The sequence below is a fragment of the Apodemus sylvaticus genome, chromosome 22 (assembly GCF_947179515.1).
Source record: "Apodemus sylvaticus chromosome 22, mApoSyl1.1, whole genome shotgun sequence".
NCBI lineage: Eukaryota > Metazoa > Chordata > Mammalia > Rodentia > Muridae > Apodemus > Apodemus sylvaticus.
In genome coordinates, this window is record NC_067493.1 from 20,556,112 (window position 1) to 20,574,934 (window position 18,823).

The following is an 18,823-nucleotide window of genomic DNA, read 5'->3' on the forward strand; positions in this document are numbered from 1 at the left end:
GGGGATACAAACTGGAAAGGAAGAAGTCAAACTATCACTATTTGCAGATGATATGATAGTATACTTAAGTGACCCAAAAAATTCTACCAGAGAACTCCTACAGCTGATAAACAACTTCAGCAAGGTGCCTGGTTACAAAATCAACTCCAGCAAATCAGTAGCCTTTCTATACTCAAAGGATAAGCAGACTGAGAAAGAAATTAGGGAAATGACACCCTTCACAATAGCCACAAACAGCATAAAGTATCTTGGGGTGACTTTAACCAAACAAGTGAAAGACCTATATGACAAGAACTTCAGATCTCTCAAGGAGGAAAACGAAGAAAACCTCAGAAAATGGAAAAATCTTCCATGCTCATGGATTGGCGGGATTAATATAGTTAAAATGGCCATTTTGCCAAAAGCAATCTACAGATTCAATGCAATCCCCATCAAAATTCCAACTCAGTTCTTCATAGAGCTAGAAAGAGCAATTCTCAAATTCATCTGGAATAACAAAAAACCCAGGATAGCTAAAACTATTCTCAACTGTAAAAGAACTTCTGGGGGAATCAGTATCCCAGACCTTAAACATTACTACAGAGCTATAGTGATAAAAACTGCGTGGTATTGTTACAATGTCAGGCAAATGGATCAATGGAATAGGATTGAAGACCCAGAAATGAACCCATACACCTATGGTCACTTGATCTTCAACAAAGGAGCTGAAAGCATCCAGTGGGAAAAAAATAGCCTTTCAACAAATGGTGCTGGTTCAACTGGAGGTCAGCATGCAGAAAAATGCAGATAGATCCATTCTTATCTCCTTGAACTAAGCTCAACTTCAAGTAGATCAAGGACCTCCACATAAAACCTGACACACTGAAACTAATAGAAAAGAAACTGGGGAAGACCCTTGAGGACATGGGTACAGGTGAAAAGTTCCTGAACAGAACACCAATAGCTTATGCTCTAAGATCAAGAATTGAGAAATGGGACCTCATAAAATTACAAAGTTTCTGTAAGGCAAAGGACACTGTCAAAAGGACAAAATATCAACCAACAGATTGGGAAAGGATCTTCACCAACCCTAAATCCGACAGAGGGCTAATATCTAATATATACAAAGAACACAAGAAGGTAGAACCCAGAGAACCAAATAACCCTATTAAAAAGTGGAGTACAAAGCTAAACAAAGAATTTTCACATGAAGAACTTTGGATGACTGAGACGCATCTTAAGAAATGTTCAACATCATTAAGGATTAGGGAAATGCAAATCAAAACAACCCTGAGATTTCACCTCACACCAGTCAGAATGGCTAAGGTAAAAAAAAAATCAGGAGAAGCAGGTGTTGGCAAGGATGTGGAGAAAGAGGAACACTTCTCCACTGCTGGTGGGATTGCAAGATGGTGCAACCACTTTGGAAATCAGTCTGGCGGTTATTCAGAAATCTGGGCGTGACACTTCCGGAGAACCCTGCTATACCACTCCTGGGCATATAACCAGAGGATTCTCCGGCATGCAATAAGGACACATGCTCCACTATGTTCATAGCAGCCCTATTTGTAGTAGCCAGAAGCTGGAAAGAACCCAGGTGTCCCTCAACGGAGGAATGGATACAAAAAAATGTGGTATATTTATACAATGGAGTACTATTCAGCCATTAGAAACAACGAATTCATGAAATTTTTAGACAAATTGATTGAGCTAGAGAACATCATACTAAGTGAGGTAAGCCAGTCTCAAAAGATCATGGTATGCACTCACCGATAAGTTGATATTAGCTTAGAAACTTTGAATACCTAAGACATAATCCACATATTAAATGATGTCCAAGAAGAATTAAGGAGTGGCCCCTGGTTCTGGAAAGACTCAGTGCGGCAGTATAGGGGAATACCAGAACAGGGAAGTGGGAAGGGGTAGATGGGGGAACTGGGGGAGGGAGGAGGTCTTATGGGACTTTCGGGGAGTGGGGAGCCAGAAAAGGGGAAATCATTTGAAATGTAAATAAAGAATATATCGAATAAAAAAAAAAGAATCCAGATTCTGCCCAGTGTTGCTACCTTAGAGCTATGTCATAAATAGACTATATGTTTTATTTTATAGACTTTTCAGAATTAAGATATGTTGATGAGCAAACTGCTTTAAGTGTTGAAAAGGTTGATTTTGAGATTGCTTATTTACTAGAGCTGATGACAATCTCAGAAATGTTTTTGATGATTAAAGCTACAGTACTCCGCCACACGTATCCAATAAAAAGCAACATTTTTTTAGACATTATAGTATAAAACATGTTACTGGCATATTGTATAATCCTACCAGACAAGCAAGCAATTATAGTGAAATATAACAGGACCTCAAAGGAAATACTCATAGAATAGAAAGGGGCTAAAGAATCTTTCAGAGATAAATGATGCTTTATTGACATTAAAATTTTTAAGTGCCAAATAGACAGATAGCACAGCTGCAGTGATAACCTCAGAATGAAAGCCAAGACTGTGTTTCATTGGAGAGGTTTTGTATTTTTTCCCACAGGAGAATGGAAAACAGGATTATTTCAAGATTAATAATCACATGTTCCCGGTCTTATACTCTTTCCTTGTTTGTCCTGGAAACTACTTCGAACTGTCAATGGCAGTGCCTCCAGCTCCCACTTGATCATCTCCAATTGGACTTTATTTCTCCTCATTTACAACTCTGTCATCTGGATAACCTGCCTGCTTAGTAGAAATAAGGATATTCTAAAGAGATGTTTATATCTCTCCCTTCGGCTAACATCTAATGAAGCAGTAGATCCCATAAAGTTAGGATTTCTCCTGGATCTCATTCTGGGAAAAGATACTAGCTTCTTTGCTGAGTAAACATTTACCTAGTCATCTGAATACTTGGCAGGAGAATAAGTTGAGCTCAGGGAAAGATTATGGATGTGATAGAAATTATATAGCTTTGTTATATTACTTAGTTGTATATATCTCTTGACTTTTATCTAAACCATTTAGAACCCCAAGGATAGATTAGTTGCCTAATATTTTTATCTGTGTTCCAAGTTGGTTACACTGTATAGATATGTTAATATGTTTTCAATTTTCACTAATATTTTCTTTTTTCTTTTCTATTATTTTCTTTTCTATTTTAAGGAATAGTCTCACTAAGAATTTCTGGGTGGCCTGGTACTCAGTATAAAGACTAGGCTGTGCATGCAGATCAGAGAGATCTGCCCACTTTTCCTTCAGAGTTCCTGCATTATAAGTATGTCTCAACTAGACAATTCAGTTCTTTCAATTGATTTATTGAGGATGTGTTGGTGAGCCTGGCTAATTAGGGTAACCAGAACAGAGGCTCTGGTCGTAATTATAGTAACAGAAGAAGGCTCCCATCAAGTACAGACCTCCTGCCTTAAAATCCACAGTCTTACAGCTATGGGCAATATATGAAATATATCTATATCTCTCTATATATCTATATCTATATATCTATATCTATTTCTATCTATATATCTATATATGTGTATATATTTCATTGAGTCTTTTATATCCCTTCTAAGAACTAGGGCAGAGTTTGTCCTCATTCTATAGATGCCAAAATCCAGGCTAACAGAGATAAGTGGTTTTTCTACATACTTGAGTGTAATTGTTCGACTTACTTATCCCATTATTTTAATGGCTCACTAAATGAAGTTGAAGCCATCTAATCCAGATACGGTAGCACAGGTCTGGAATCATGGTGCTTAAAAAGTAGAGGTAGGAGTTTCAAGATTTCAAAGTCACCCAAGGTAAGTATGGCCAATGGAGTGTGGTGGGAGGCCCATGAAACAAAAAGCGACTCTAGTTGGCTCAGGCCAGTGTCCATTATCATGGCTGCAGCTCCAGAACTTCAGGGCCATGGCACCAGCAAGTGTCAGATAAGGTACTTACTACCTCATGTTTTCTATTATTGATAATGTTTGCTGTCTGTCTTAGTCAGGGTTTCTATTCCTGCACAAACATTATGACCAAGAAGCAAGTTGGGGAGGAAAGGGTTTATTCAGCTTACACTTCCACGTTGCTGTTCATCACTAAAGGAAGTCAGGACTGGAACTCAAGCAGGTCAGGAAGCAGGAGCTGATGCAGAGGCCATGGAGGGATGTTTCTTACTGGCTTGCTTCCCCTGGCTTGCTCAGCCTGCTCTCTTATAGAACCCAAGAGCACCAGCCCAAAGGTAGAACCACCCACAAGGGGCCCTCCCCACCTAATCACTAATTGAGAAAATGCCTTACAGCTGGATCTCATGGAGGCAGTACAATTGACCCCTTGTCATCTTGACACACAAACACATCACTATTAAGCCTCAACCCTTACTTTCTTCTTATTCATCCCCAAGATCTAAATTACTTTAAAAGTCCCACAATCTTTACATATTAAAAGTTCAATCACCTTAAAATGTCCAATATCTTTAAAATCCAAAGTCTTTTAAAAATTCAGTCTCTCAACTGTGGGCTCCACTAAAATACTTTCTTCCTTCAAGAGGGAAACATATCAGGGCACAGTCACAACCAAAAGCAAAACTCAAACTCCAATAGTTCAATGTCTGGGATCCAACTCACAATCTTCCGGGCTCCTCCAAGGGCTTGGGTCACTTCTTCAGCTCTGCCCTTTGTAGCACACAGCTTGTCTTCTAGGCTCCAGCTTCCTGTACTCCACTGCTCCTGTTGTTCTTGGTGGTCATCACATGGTACTGGCATCTCCAAAACGCTGCTATCTTCCACTGTAATTAGGCTTCACCAATAGCCTCTCATAGGCTCTCATCAGGGTGACAAGCCTCTGTTCCTATGCATGACACCTTCAAGTCCTGGGCCATCAATTGCAACTGAGGCTGTACCTTCACCAATGGCCTTCCGTGGCCTCTCACTGTGCCAAGAGCCTCAACTGATCTTCATGACCCCTTCATGCCTTCAAAACCAGTACCATCTGGGTGACTCTTACAAAGTTCCAAGTTCAGCCACAGCACAAAATATAACTGTGGCTATCTCTGGAACACACTCACTGTGCTCTCAGAAAACACTTCCAAGAAGATTTCATCTCAGTGATGCTGGTCTCTTCTTAATCACTGCTAATTTCTTAGCTCCAGGTAACCAGCATCAATAGTCCCAGTAACACAAAGGTTTGCTTTAGTGGTTCTGGTATCTTGTTACTTACAGCTGATTCTTCAGCCCCAGCTAACCAAAACCACAGAATCTTCACAATCGAAACATGGCTACTTTAAGAGTCTTTAATCTTCCCTCTGAAATTTCACAAGCCAAGCCTCCATCTTCTGCACTGTTCGTAACATTGTCTTCCAAGCTCCTACAGAACTTTCCACAGCTTTTCTAGCTCAAAGTTCCAAAGTCCTTCCACAGTCCTCCCTAAAACATGGTCAGGTTGTCACAGGAATACCCCACTACGCTGGTACCAATTTCTGTATTAGTTTGGGTTCTCTAGAGTCACAGAACGTATGTATAGTCTTTATAGTTAGGGAATTTGTCAATGACTTACAGTCTATAGTCCAACTCCCCAACAATGATCAGCAGCAGCTGTGGATGGAAGTCCAAGGATCTAGCAGTTTCTCAGTCCCACGAAGCAAGTAGGCAAGGAAGAGTGAGAGAGAATCTTCCTTCTTCCAATGTCCTTATATATCTCCAGCAGAGGGTGTAGCCCAGATTAAAGGCTGTAGGTCTCCAACAGAGGGTGTGGCCCAGATTATTGGCGTGTGGGTCTCCAGAAGAGGGTGTGGCCCAGATTAAAGGTGTGTGCATCCATGCCTTTAATCACAAATGATCTTGAACTCGGAGATCTCCTTGTCTTAGCCACCATGCTGCAAGGTCTCCATGCCAAGATCCAGGTCAGAAACTTATTATCTCTGAGCCTCCAAATTAGGATCATAGGTGAGCCTTCCAATTCTAGACTGTAGTTCATTCCAGATATAGTCAAGTTGACAACCAGGAATAGCCACTACACTGTCCATGGCAGCCTAAAACACTTTGAGGTCACTTCTGTTGTTTATTTAATAATGGAATTCTCTTGTAAGTAGGAGAATTAGCCTTAGTCAGGCATGAGTTCCCTAATTGCATATCCAATTCCAAGTGTTCATCCTTGAAACCATATACACACCACCAACAGAAATGTACTCATCAGATTTTATCCCTATATTTGTGCATACTTATTCATTCATACATAAGGAAGAAAATGGAAAGGAAGAATTTAGGAAAATACAAGGAAATGGGAAATGATGTAATATATTTTTATATTCATAAAAATAAATTTTAAATAGAAAGCATACAGACATCATAGCAATTAAGAGAACTGGGTGTGGTTACAAAGGACAGTTTCCATTCCCTTAAACCACCTAGGGGCTAACCTTCTGTAACTCTGGTCCTGAGGGATCTGTTGCCCCTCCTGTACCCTGCCAGTACTGTAAACACACATGCAGGCAAAAACCCTATAGGCATAAAATAAAAATGAATTTTAAACTAAATTCCCTACAGTGATGTCATAACCCTGACACAGACAGCAGTCACGGCTATTTAAATTGAACTCCTTTCAATCCTGCATAGAAGCACCTATGGCCTTCCTCTGAGCCAGCCTTAAGAGGCCAAAACATACTTATTCAGAGATTAGAATACTTCTGTATATTGTGCCTCTAAGATGTAAAATCACAGTAATGTGAAATCACTTTGCCTTGATGTTTTTGTCCTTGTGTTCTCTGTCCTTTGTATATGTAAGAATTTTGACACTGATACATCTTTTAACTCTCTCTTTTGATCATACATTGTGATCTAGAATTCATTTTCTCTATATATCTCTATCTGCCCAAGGGGCTAGACATGCAGACTTTTGTCCCTATTTAAATTGTCCAAGGCATAGCCTGAGGCCTGAACCTAAAATAGACTTAAGGATGACAGCATATGTGAAATTCAAAATCAGTTCTAGGCCCCCATTTCTTTGAGCATTAGCCAGAGCTGAATGTATGCTACCATTAAAAAGGTTTTTTGTTTGTTTATTTTTTGTTTTATTAATCTCTTACATTCGTGGAGTAATTTCTCCCTGGGAGGGGATATTAATTCTAAAATAGCTGTTTCTCCAGACTTTTAGAAAAAATGTTTCTGAGACAAGCTCTCTTTTGTTGACCTAGTTGGCATTGACACCAGTCTGCTGCTCCCCAGGGCAGTTACCTCTATGTCATCTTTGTTTAATTAAATAATAATTAATAAATATGAATTTATTACTCTCTGACTTTTATTGGGACTTAAAATGAAGAGTGGTCCTGCATGAATTTCATTCTATGGCCCAGATTAATTCTAATTTAATTCTAGAAGCTTAGTTACAGAACAAAATGGGATAGAGAATAAATAATTACTAAGTTCTTAAAGTAAATAGCAATACCATCACTCAATTTTTAAATTACCCATATAACCATATAGTCATGTGATGATAAGTTGTATAAGCAATTGTCCATTGCAGGAACAGAAAAAGAATTTACAGGTGAAACATATCTCTGTCTTCAGAGCAGAATATGAGGACTAGCTTATTGTTTATATCACAGAGACAAATGAGGTAGACAAACAGGTGCTAGAACCACCATTGTGAAGAAGGCCTTGATTGTAGCATGGTGAGTGGTTTTGTGATTTCCCTTGATGAAGGCAGATTGGATTGATGGGTGTATAATTTGGGAAGGTTACCATGATCTGATGAATACTGAATTTCCAACCAGGGGATTGTTCTTTGCATATATGTCTAATCCAATTGTCATATGTCAGCTCAGGGGTTGAGACACAGGCCGTTGGCTGTAGCTGTGTATGTCAGGTTACAGATTTCAGGAGCTAACATTGTACATAGGAACAAGGTCAAACTTTTTTAATTAATTCCATTCCCTCTACCAGGGAAGTGCCTGCTTTTTTTCACATTTGTTTTTGTTTAAAGCAACAATTCCTATAGGTTAGCCTTTTCTCATGCTATTTGATTAAGACTTGCTTTGAACATTTAACCATGCCTCTGCTTCCCAATGCTGACAAGACAGTCCTGCAACTTCTTCTAGTCTGTACCTTGCCTGTTCAGTGAAGAGGAAAAATGTATCAATGAATGAATGTCCTCCAAACTCTCTGGCCTTTATCGGAACTTACAAACAAAGAGTGGTCCTGAATGAATTTAGCTCTCTGACCAACTTAAAAGCTTAGTTACAGAACAGAAAGCGATAGAGAAGTAGGCTGAAAGAATTCCTGCTTTGACAGTAGTTGACATTGGGAAGGAGTGGTGAGGTAATCAATTGTAGATGATCGATGAATGTCCTGACTCACCACTGCTTGGGGCCACAGACCAGGCACTCAATTACTGTGAAGCCAAATTACTGTAATTATACTAGTTCAACAAAAATAGAAGATTTTGAGTAAAATGGCGTGGTCCTGACTTTTATATTTAAGGATTCAGATATTCAGCCTGAGAGAAAAGATGTGAGTCATACACAGTGTGTTGTTTTACAAATCCTTAATCTCTGGAGCACATGGCCATGCAGACAGGTTCAACTTTGTTTTTCTTAAAAGGTAAACCCATATTTATTTACTAGCACTGTTAAAACATAACACAAAACACATTCAAGTGGCAAGTAATTATAATGCAAGCCCATGCACAGCAATCCAAATTTATTGAGCTATGATTGCTAAGTTATACAAATTGCACCACTTTAATTAAAGCTTTTAGTTTACATTTGGCCACATCAAAGTCATTGTAATATCAGGTTGGCCAGTTTAAATACTGTGGCTCCCTGTTGGATGGATATACAATATTTACACCCAAACGTTAATACATACAAGGTAACAAGGCATTGTTAAATAAAACAGCAATAGTTACTACAAATTAGGCCTTGTGACCAATTATACATTATTAAAATTACTTTCCACATTCACATCCACAGTGCTCATCCACCAGTTAACATTTCAACAAAAACATTACACATGTAAAACAATCACTAACACACTAATAAGAAGATATACTAAATCTGTATATTTGGTATTGCAGACACATGTATGCATGAGCAAGCAGGGGAGCCACAGTGAGAATCTACAACTGCAGAAGCCTGAAAATGATTTACAAATATTGTTAAATCATTAAAAAATTGCTTAAAAATATGTATTTCTTGTTGTAGACCCTCCCCCCACTGTACACACAACTATAACCATTGTTCCCTATGTAAACAAAAAAGGAAACATATAATAAGGAGATTTGAAAAGTCTGGAAATTTCTTTCCCAACTGATAGTAAAGGCAACATCTTTAATCTAAGACATTATACTGAAAGGACTATCATATTTTAAAGACAAAATCTTTGTCTCCACCGATTTTTGAAAATTAAAAAAACTATATAGCTGTGTCAATCAAAGTACTTACTTTGTATAATATGATGATAATGACCTTGAATTTAAAAAAAAGTTACAATAAGCTACAAGTATCAAAGAAGCAAAGTTATCTGGAGTAGTCTATATAGGAGCTTTTTGGACTTTCTTTTATTATACTAAAATAGTGATTTTTTTTAGGATTTGCATTATTATACTGTCCAATACAAAGTATGGGGTGTATTAAAGTACACAGTACACCATTTTCACACATGTACAATGTTGGTGGAGAAAGAATGTCTCTTAACCTTTGGTTTTACCAGCTGCATACTCTAGAACTATTATATAAGTAAAAATCTCTTGTGATACTGCAAAGTGATTAAAATGTGCAAACTGATAGAGGGGCTTTCATCTGCCTCTTACAGGGTACCACCACAGGAAAGCCCATTTAAGATGTTGGTAGGTTTAAGAAAGTTGGAATGCTGGCACTGTTGAACTGGGAAACAGTTCTTCAGACCTGGCTCAGAGCTATAGTGCATTCATTATATTAAGGCAACAGACTCAATGAATTTTTGTAGGCCTTCCCAGGCACTGGAGTTTTTCTGTTAATTTGTTGCACTAGGTCATAAAAGATCTCATTTTCATTTATTTTGGAATTTGCAGAGGAGTCTAAGAATGCACAATTGTTCCACTGTCTTGCAAGGTTCTGACCTTGTTCCTTTCCTACAACGCTTTCATCTTCCAGTTGCATTTATTACCAACCAGAATCATTGGAACATCATTAATGTCTTTAACCCAAAGAATCTGTTCTCTTGGATCTTGTAAGTCATTAAACATAGACTGTAAACCAGAGCAAAGACTTGTCCATTCTTCATGTATAGATATCTCATGGCTATAAACTGTTCCATTCCTGCACTATCCAAGATTTCAAGCATACACTGCTGTGCATCTACTTCAACTTGCTTTCTATCGTAGGATCATATTTTTTAACAAAAATTCCTTGAACAGATTGTGTGGTCAGAGCCTATTTCCCAACACCTCCTGAGCCAAGAATGACTAGCTTATATTAACACATGATGCACACTTGTTACACTTAGTACTTCTCCTGCTGTCGCCAAGTCCACGCTTCAGGTGCTATGGCAGTCTCTGCCACTGCTACTGCCGCTGCTGCCACCATCTCCACCACTCAGGTCCAACTTTCTTTTCCATTAATTTATGTATCCACTTTATATCATGATAACTGCCCCATCTTCTCCAGATACCTTCTAAGTAGGAAATCTGCTATATATGTGTGGGGGCATTGGTCTAGCCTATGAATGCTCTTTGGTTGGTGGTTCAGTTTTTGAGAGCTCCCAAGAGTCCAGGTGACTTGAGACTGTTGGTCTAACTGTGGAGCTCCTAGCTACTCCAGGTCCCTCAGTCCTTCTCAAAAGTTTTCAATAAGACTGACAAGCTCCATCCAATGTTTGGCTGTGAGTCTCTTCAACTGTTTCAGTCAGATGCTTGGTAAAGGCTCTAAGAGGACAATTATACTAGGCTCCTCTCTGCAAGCATAACATTAATAGTGCCAGGGATGTTTATTTGCCCATGGGATGGGTCTGAAGTTGGATCTGTTATTGTTTGGCCATTATCTCAGTTTCTGTTCCATCTTTTCCATGCAGGTCTTGTAGATAGGACACACTTTGTGTCAAAAGTTTTGTGAGTGGTTTTGTGTTCTTATTGCTCCACCATGCCTTAAAAGTGGAAGAAGAACTCAGGGAGACTGAAAGCATTTCTACTAAACTACAAATTTTCCAGACTAGGGCCCAGTCTGTCTCTAGGGTGGAAGGTCAGAGATGGGAATGCCTGTGCTGTTTGAGTACCTTAATCTCTGATCACCCCATAGGGAAGATATTTCTGTCCTGAGGCCAGTCTAGTTTTGGGTTAGGGCGATCCAAGATAATGATGGAAATTAGGAAGACTTAGAAATCAGGAGCACCAGTGAAGGGCAGCCTTGTGTTCTTTCCAGGATTTTCCTCTGGTGAAGCTATAGGAAGTTGGGAGGAAGACCACAAAACATAACATGATGAATGTGGGGACCATTGTCCCCAGACCAGGAAGAGCAGATTGACTGAGGTAGCAAGTCTGATCTGCTGGGACTGAGATGGACTGTGAGCCAGATTTTAATTCTCTTGGTACATGTGGTGACCTGGGCAGAGGCCTTTGACCTCTGACCCTTGATGAGCCTGGATTCACTGAGGAGAGGAAGGCTCTGAAGTCCTGGCTGTGGGACACCATGGTTCCAATAATATCATCACAAGCATTGCTTTTGTTGTTTAGTGAGAAGATAGTTTGAAAAACTGAAGGTCTGGTTTCTAGGAGTTCTGAACATTGCATTCCACATTCAGTTTTGTGTGATAAGCTTTATGAATAGTTGAAAAACTGATAAAAAGAAAGAAAGGAAAGAAGGAAGGAAGAAAGAAGAAAATAAGGAAGGAAGGAAGAAAGAAAACAAAAGAAAAGGATATGATAAGGTTTATCCTTAATCAATATTTGATTGGAATGGCATAAATGAGGGATATCCGATTCTAGAGTACAAAAAGATGTTTCTGAACTGCAGAGGTTTTGGCTTTTTTTCTTTCTCTTCTTTCTTTAAGTTATACATGATGGCATGCAGGTAGATAGAGAAGATTACAAATCTACCATAATCCATATGGCAGGAATCAGAAAAAAAATATGCTTCAACATTGTTTTGTGTGTGGACTTCAGTGGGGTTGAATTTGCTACAAACCATGAGAGGGCATAAGAGGCCCACGTTTCTTATCACATCTGTTTACAGAGAGAGCTGTAGAACATGGGGCCTCTCTGTTAGGAATAAAGATCAGTAGTAGCTGAAGTTTCAGAAATATAACAGTTTAGAAGTCACTTTGAGTTACTTTTGTGGGAGTTGAGAACCATTACTAAAGCTCAAAGTACACATTGGACCTCACACAATAATAATGGGAGACTTCAACACTCCACTCTCACCAATGGACAGATCATGGAAATAGAAACTAAACACAGTGAAAGTAACAAATGTGATGATCCAAATGGCTTTAGCAGATATCTATGGAAGATTTCATCCTAAAACAAAAGAATATACCTTCTTTTTGGCACCTCATGGTACCTTCTTCAAAACTGACCATATAATCACACACCAAAGAAGCCTCAACAGATACAAGAAGTTTGAATTAATCCCATGCATTCTGTCAGACTACCACAGAGTAAGGCTTGTCTTCAATGACAACAGAAATAATAGAAAGCTCACATACACAAGGAAGATGAACACCTCTCTACTCACTGATAACTTGGTCATAGATGAAATAAAAATTTTAAAGACATTTTAGAATTTAACAAAATGAAGGCACAGCATACCCAAACTTATGGGACACAGTGAAAGCAGTACTAAGTGGAAACCTCACAGCTCTGAGTGCATTGAAAAATAAATTGGAGAGATCATACACTAAACTCTAGAACAAAAAGAATCAAATATATCCAAGAGGAGTAGACAGCAGGAAACAATCAAACTCAGGACTGAAATCAATCAAATAGAAACAAAGAGACCTATACAAAGCATCCAACAAAACTTGGAGCTGGTTCTTTGAGAAAATCAACAAGAAAAATAAACCACTAGCCAAACTACAGAGAGTGCACAGAGAAAGTATCCAAATGAACAAAATCACAAAGGAGAGGGGAGACATAACAACAGAAACTGAGGAAGTTAAAAAAAAACATCAGATCCTACTAAAAAGGCTATATTCAACAAAACTGGAAAATCTAGATGAAATGGATTATTCGGTAGATAGATATCAGGCACCAAATCTCAAGCCAAGCAATTAGTCAGGAAAAGGCAGTCAAAGGTAAAAGATTGGAAAGGAAGAAGTCAAGATATGACTATTTGTGGATGACATGGGAGTATACATAAGGAATCCAAAAATTCCACCAGAGAACTCCTAGAGGTGATAAACAACTTCAGCAAAGTGGTTGGATATAAACTTAACTCAAACAAATCAGTGGGCCCTCCTCTATTCAAAGGATAAATTGGTTGAGAAAGAAATTAGGAAAACAACAGCCTTCACAATAGTTACAAATAAAATATCTTTTTCTAAACATGTGCATTTCTAAACAAGCACATGAAAATCTATATGAAAAAACTTCAAGTCTCTGAAGAAAGAAATCGAAGAAGACCTCAGAAGATGCAAAGATCTTCCATGCTCAGAGATTGACAGGATTAACATAGTAACAATAACTATCTTGCTAAAAGCAATCTACAGATTCAATGCAATCCACATCAAAATTCCAACTCAATTCTTCACAGAGATAGAGCAATTCTCAAATTCATCTGGAATAAGAAAAAACCCAGAGTAGTGAAAACAATTCTCTAAAATAAAATAACTTCTGAGAGAATCACTATCCCTGATATCAATCAATTTATCAAGCTGTACTACAGAGCAAGCATGATAAAAATCACATGGTATTGGTACAGTGAGAGGCAAGTAGATGAATGGAATAGAATATTTCAAGAAAGAGACATACCTTTAATCAGAGCACTCAGGAGGCAGAAGCAAGCACATGAGATTAGCTTGGTTTACATAGTGAGTTCTAGATCAGATACAGGGGATCTGAGATACAGGGATAGCTTATCTTTAAAAAATATCAATCAATAAAACAAACAAATAAACAAACAAACAAACAAAGAAAAGATTACAACTACCACAAAAATTGGACTGAAATTTAAAAAGAGGTTGAAGGCAGAGGTCCAAAACAAGTCATTGCATCTCTCTAAATATTTTGTGGAGGTTTCCCATATAAAATCAAATAAAGATATTGAATCATGATTTTCTACCATTTTGTGTTAATGCATTTAGATCTTTACCAACTTTCTGAATCTTGGCTATTGTGCTTCTTGGAGTAGCCTGCACTGAGGATGTGAATTTAGCTAAAATATTTTTTTTCTTTTTGTTTTTGTTCTTTTTTAAATTAAACTTAAAAAATATTTTTAAAATATACAACTCAGTATTTAGGTTTTTAAGTCATCAAAATAATTTATAATAGTTAAATGCTTCTTGAATATACATGATACATTCTGAAGATAAAAGTAATATGTACTCAACCAATTTTTAAAATCTAGTTGGAACATTAAACGTGATAGAAGTAGAACAAATATCTTATGAAGTCCTCTATGAAAGGAAACTGTGACAAGTTCCTGATTAGACGGAAACTGTTCCATCTCCAAAGGAAAATACACAGCTTAACTGTGGCTTCATAGAGAGAATTGGGTAGCGTTCCTTCTGCTTCTATTTTGTGGAATAGTTTAAAGAACAGAGACACAGTTCCTACTAACTCATTTTCCCTCTCACATGCAGGTCAGACATTGTTCCTTTGTATATTTATAACTGTTGTTGATACTGAATATTTAAAGAGTCATAGAGCTGAGGCCGAGGACTGTTACCTTTAGGCCACCTGGAGTCACCCTGCCCCTGCATGCCCCTGTCCATAATGATGGTTTAAATGAGTGAGGATGGTGGGCAGAAGTTTGCACCAGTCTCTGAATTAACCTATGAAGTGTGCCTCTGCCTCAATGACAAAGCACCTCGCATCTCAGGGTTCCCCGTGTATGACGGAGCCTAATTTCTACAGCTCACGCCTTAGCCTTTATCTGCTTAGCTTACTGTCTATTCGTTCAAAGATAGATCGGATATGGATTCACTCACTCAAGATAATGGATTAAAGAATCTGTGCTTGGGATAGGTGGAACAAGTCTATTCCAGATTTCTATTTCACTTGGGGTTTTGCACAAATCCATGGCATTGTCTCATACTGGTTTTGTTTTGTTTTGTTTTGTTTTGTTTTGTTTTGTTTTGTTTTGTGTTTCTCAGTGTAATCAGTCCTGGCTATCTGCGACTTGCTTCGTATAACAGGCTGGCCTTGAACTCACAAAGATCTGCTTGCCACTGCCTCCCAAGTGCGGGGACTAAAGGTGTGCATCACCACACCTGGATTGTTGTCTGTCCTTTTGACACAGCCTGTCAAAACCCTGTCTCCCCTATGCTGGGGAATACACTTAAGGTCCCGTGTTGTCTAGCAAGTGCTCTGCCACCCACCCTTCACAATAGTTTCAACCTCTGTCAACTCAGGATATATAAAGAGCTGGTAAAGTCTCCCTATAGCTTGTCTCACCCCGAGACTTTCAGAATAAAGCCCTGGCTAGTTTGATTCTCCACTACCACAATAGAACTATAATCTCAGCTTATATGAAGTCTAAATTGTTATGTTTTTCCTTTTTAAATTCATAATGCTGGAGATAAACCCAGGATCTTATAAATGCTGAATATACTTTCTACCACTCTACACCTAAGATCACCATTTTTAACAAGCAGTTTTTCAAACTAAGTGATCTACCACAGCAGAAAGCTTACTGGCTCATAGCCTGCTTACAACCCCAGGCAAAAGCAATGCATACTGATCTTATCCCAAGCTCAGTGGTTTCCATTAACACACCCTTCTTCACGTGTCAGGATGGTTTTGTATCCATTAATAGCTTCTTTGGTGAGAAAAGATTTGCTATCCTAAGCTGGTCAAACATATTTTCAGGGAGTTGCACCCAAACATCATAGCACCTATATAGCTAAAACACAAAACTCAATTAAGAAAGGAATACACTAGGGAGAAAAGAAAAGAAAGATAGAACTACTCTGGGATTGTGAAATCATTTCCAATTACTGGGTTTAACAGTTTAAAACAAATGTGGAAGTCATGTTTAGTTCCTACTTCTCCAAAGCATTAGAAAAAGTATTAGAAAGTATTAGAAGTATTAAAGTATTAGAAGTCACAAGCTCCTTCTTATGTGTCTAGACCAGCTGGATAATCGATCTCAAGTAGTTCAAGAGTACGAAGATCACCTCAGACCTTGTCACCACACTGGTACTCCAATAGGTCCTAGGCAAAGAATGTACAATGTTACAGGTGATCCTGGCCACTACAACTGAACCCACTAAAATAAGCTAGGAATTTGAAGTCTAAAAGACAAGAGAAGAAAAGTAACAACAAAAAGATGGTGTATTTTTAATTAGTATTCATATATGCTCTTATAACAAGCTAAAGTTATAATATCTCAAATTCTGAAAGCTAGCAACATTACTTTTTAGAAAACAATTTTTTATGGTTCCATAGCAAGTAATAGTGTATCTTGTTTCTTTCAAGGACCTCGTTCTTCATTCTTCAGTTAGGGTCTGTCACCACCTAGTGGACGATGGAGGAATAACACACCAATACACCACCCCAGTGGTTAACCTCTTCTGTTCCAGAACAAATCTCTAGATAGAGTTTTCAGAATCAGTTAGGAGCTCCTGTACCTATCTTAAAAACCAGTTGGGTAATTTGTAACTACAAATACAGATTTATACAAATAAAAGATATGTACTCAAGATAATGAATGGGTTAAAGAAAAACAAAAATCATTTACAGACAGCATGGTACTGAAGTTAAGACAAGCTTTGGCTACCAAAGATTAACCTTTTTAACAAAATTAATATCCCAAGCTTAATTTATCCAGAAATTAAAACTTTAATATGTCCAAACTACATGAGCTTCCTCCCCCCAGGTTTTATGGGTCATTTAACTTTCAAACCTCAATCAGTTAAACCACATCAACAAAGCATACATATCAAGATACAAAATTGTATTTAAAAACATAGACGTTGTTCATAATAAAAATCCTACCAAGCTACAAATAGAAAAGGAAGTTTCCAAAAGCTGACTGTATTTTATCTTTCTTAATTTATAGCTTCCTGACCTCAAAACTGGCTCAAAGTCTAGGTATGGTGGCACATGCTTGCAATCCTAGCATTTGAAGGCTGATAAAAAAAACAAACAAACAAACAAAAAACAAAAACAACCTGCAAATCCCAATTCAGTCCAGGATACAGGGAGAGATTCTTTCTCACAAAAACAAAAACAAAAATCCATAAACTGGACCTGGCCTGGCTAATACACACCTAACTCCCAGTGCTTGGGAAGAAGAGGCAGGAGGGATCTCTTAGGATCCTTCCTGGTCTACACAGCACGTTCTGGGCAGCCAAGGCTAGTAAGACACTGTTTCAAAAACAAAGCAATTGACTACAGAACTACCACTACAAATGCAAAGCAGCTGCGATACTGGGGGATGGGGGTGTCCCCGCACTGTCCCATGAGTGTCCCATCACAGTCACCTCAATGTCCCCACACTGTCCCAGGAGTGTCCTGGCACAGCCCCGGGACTCTACCGTCACTGTCCAGACACAGTCGCATTACTGTTCCACCAGTGTCCACACACTGTCCCTGCACATTCTCTGTACTGTCCCTGCACTGTCCCCACACTGTCCCCGCACAGCTCCCACACTGTCCCAAGATTGTGCCAGCACTGTCCCAGCACTGTCCCCGCATTGCCCCCATTCATTCCCAGCACTGTCCCAGCACTGTCCCCCATTGTACCTGCTATGTTCCTGCACAGTACCTATGCTGTACCAACAATGTCCCCTCACAATACCCACACTGTCCCCGCACTGTCCCTGAATAGTCCCCACACTGTCCCTGGATTGTGCCTGCACAGTCCCAATATTGTCCCCTCACAGTCCCCAAACATTATCTGCACTGTCCCAGCACTGTTCCTGCAAAGTCCCCACACTGTCCAGGCACTGTCCCTGAACAGTCCTGCCACTGTCCTCGCACTGTCCTAAGAGTGTCCCGGCACAGCCCGAGCATTGTACCCACACTGTTCAGTTACAGTTCTGTCACTGTCCCCTCAATATCCGGACACTGTCTAGGCACAGAACCTGCACTGTCCCAGCACTGTCCCTGCACTGTCCCCACATAGTCCTTGCACTGTGACAGTTCTGTCCCCACACTGTCACTGCACTGTCCACGCACTGTCCCCACACTTGTCCTGGCACTGTACCCATTTTGTCTCCGCACTGTCCATGGATTTTGCCAGCACAGTTCCTGCACTGTCCCCGAACTGTCCCCATACTGCCCAGTACAGTCTAGCATTGTCCCTGCACTGTCCTGGAACTGTCCCTTCAACGTCCCCTCTCAATACCAGGATTCTCGTCCCACTGTTCCGGAACAGACCCACCACTATCGCCGCACTGTCCTGGGACTGTCACCTCACTGTCCCCATATAGTCCTTGCACTGTGCCAGTTCTGTCCCCGCAATGTCCCCACACTGTTTCGGGATTGTGCCAGCGCAGTCCCAGCACTGTCCCCTCACTGTCCCAGCACGTTCTCTGCACTGTCCCAGCACTATCCCAGCACTGTTCCCACACTGTCCCGGGACTCTCACCTCACTGTCCCCACATTGTCCTGGCACTGTGCCATTTCGTAATGTAAACAAAGAATATAGAAAAAAAAAAACCTCAGGGGATTTGCTGTATATTGCTTTTACTATGTTTAGGTATGGGCCTTGAATTCCTGTTCTTTCCAAGACTTTAATACGAAAGGATGCTGAA

At 39.3% G+C, this 18,823-nt stretch overlaps 1 protein-coding gene and 1 pseudogene across 2 annotated transcripts in view; one reads left to right on the forward strand and one right to left on the reverse strand.

The window, feature by feature from the left end:
* The window catches only part of LOC127672424 (zinc finger protein 431-like), a 313,721-nt gene that overhangs the window by 47,636 nt on the left and 247,262 nt on the right, over nt 1-18,823 (forward strand). The gene's annotated exons all lie outside the window — the stretch shown is intronic.
* Nucleotides 9,868-10,395, reverse strand: LOC127672452 (ras-related protein Rap-1b-like; annotated as a pseudogene).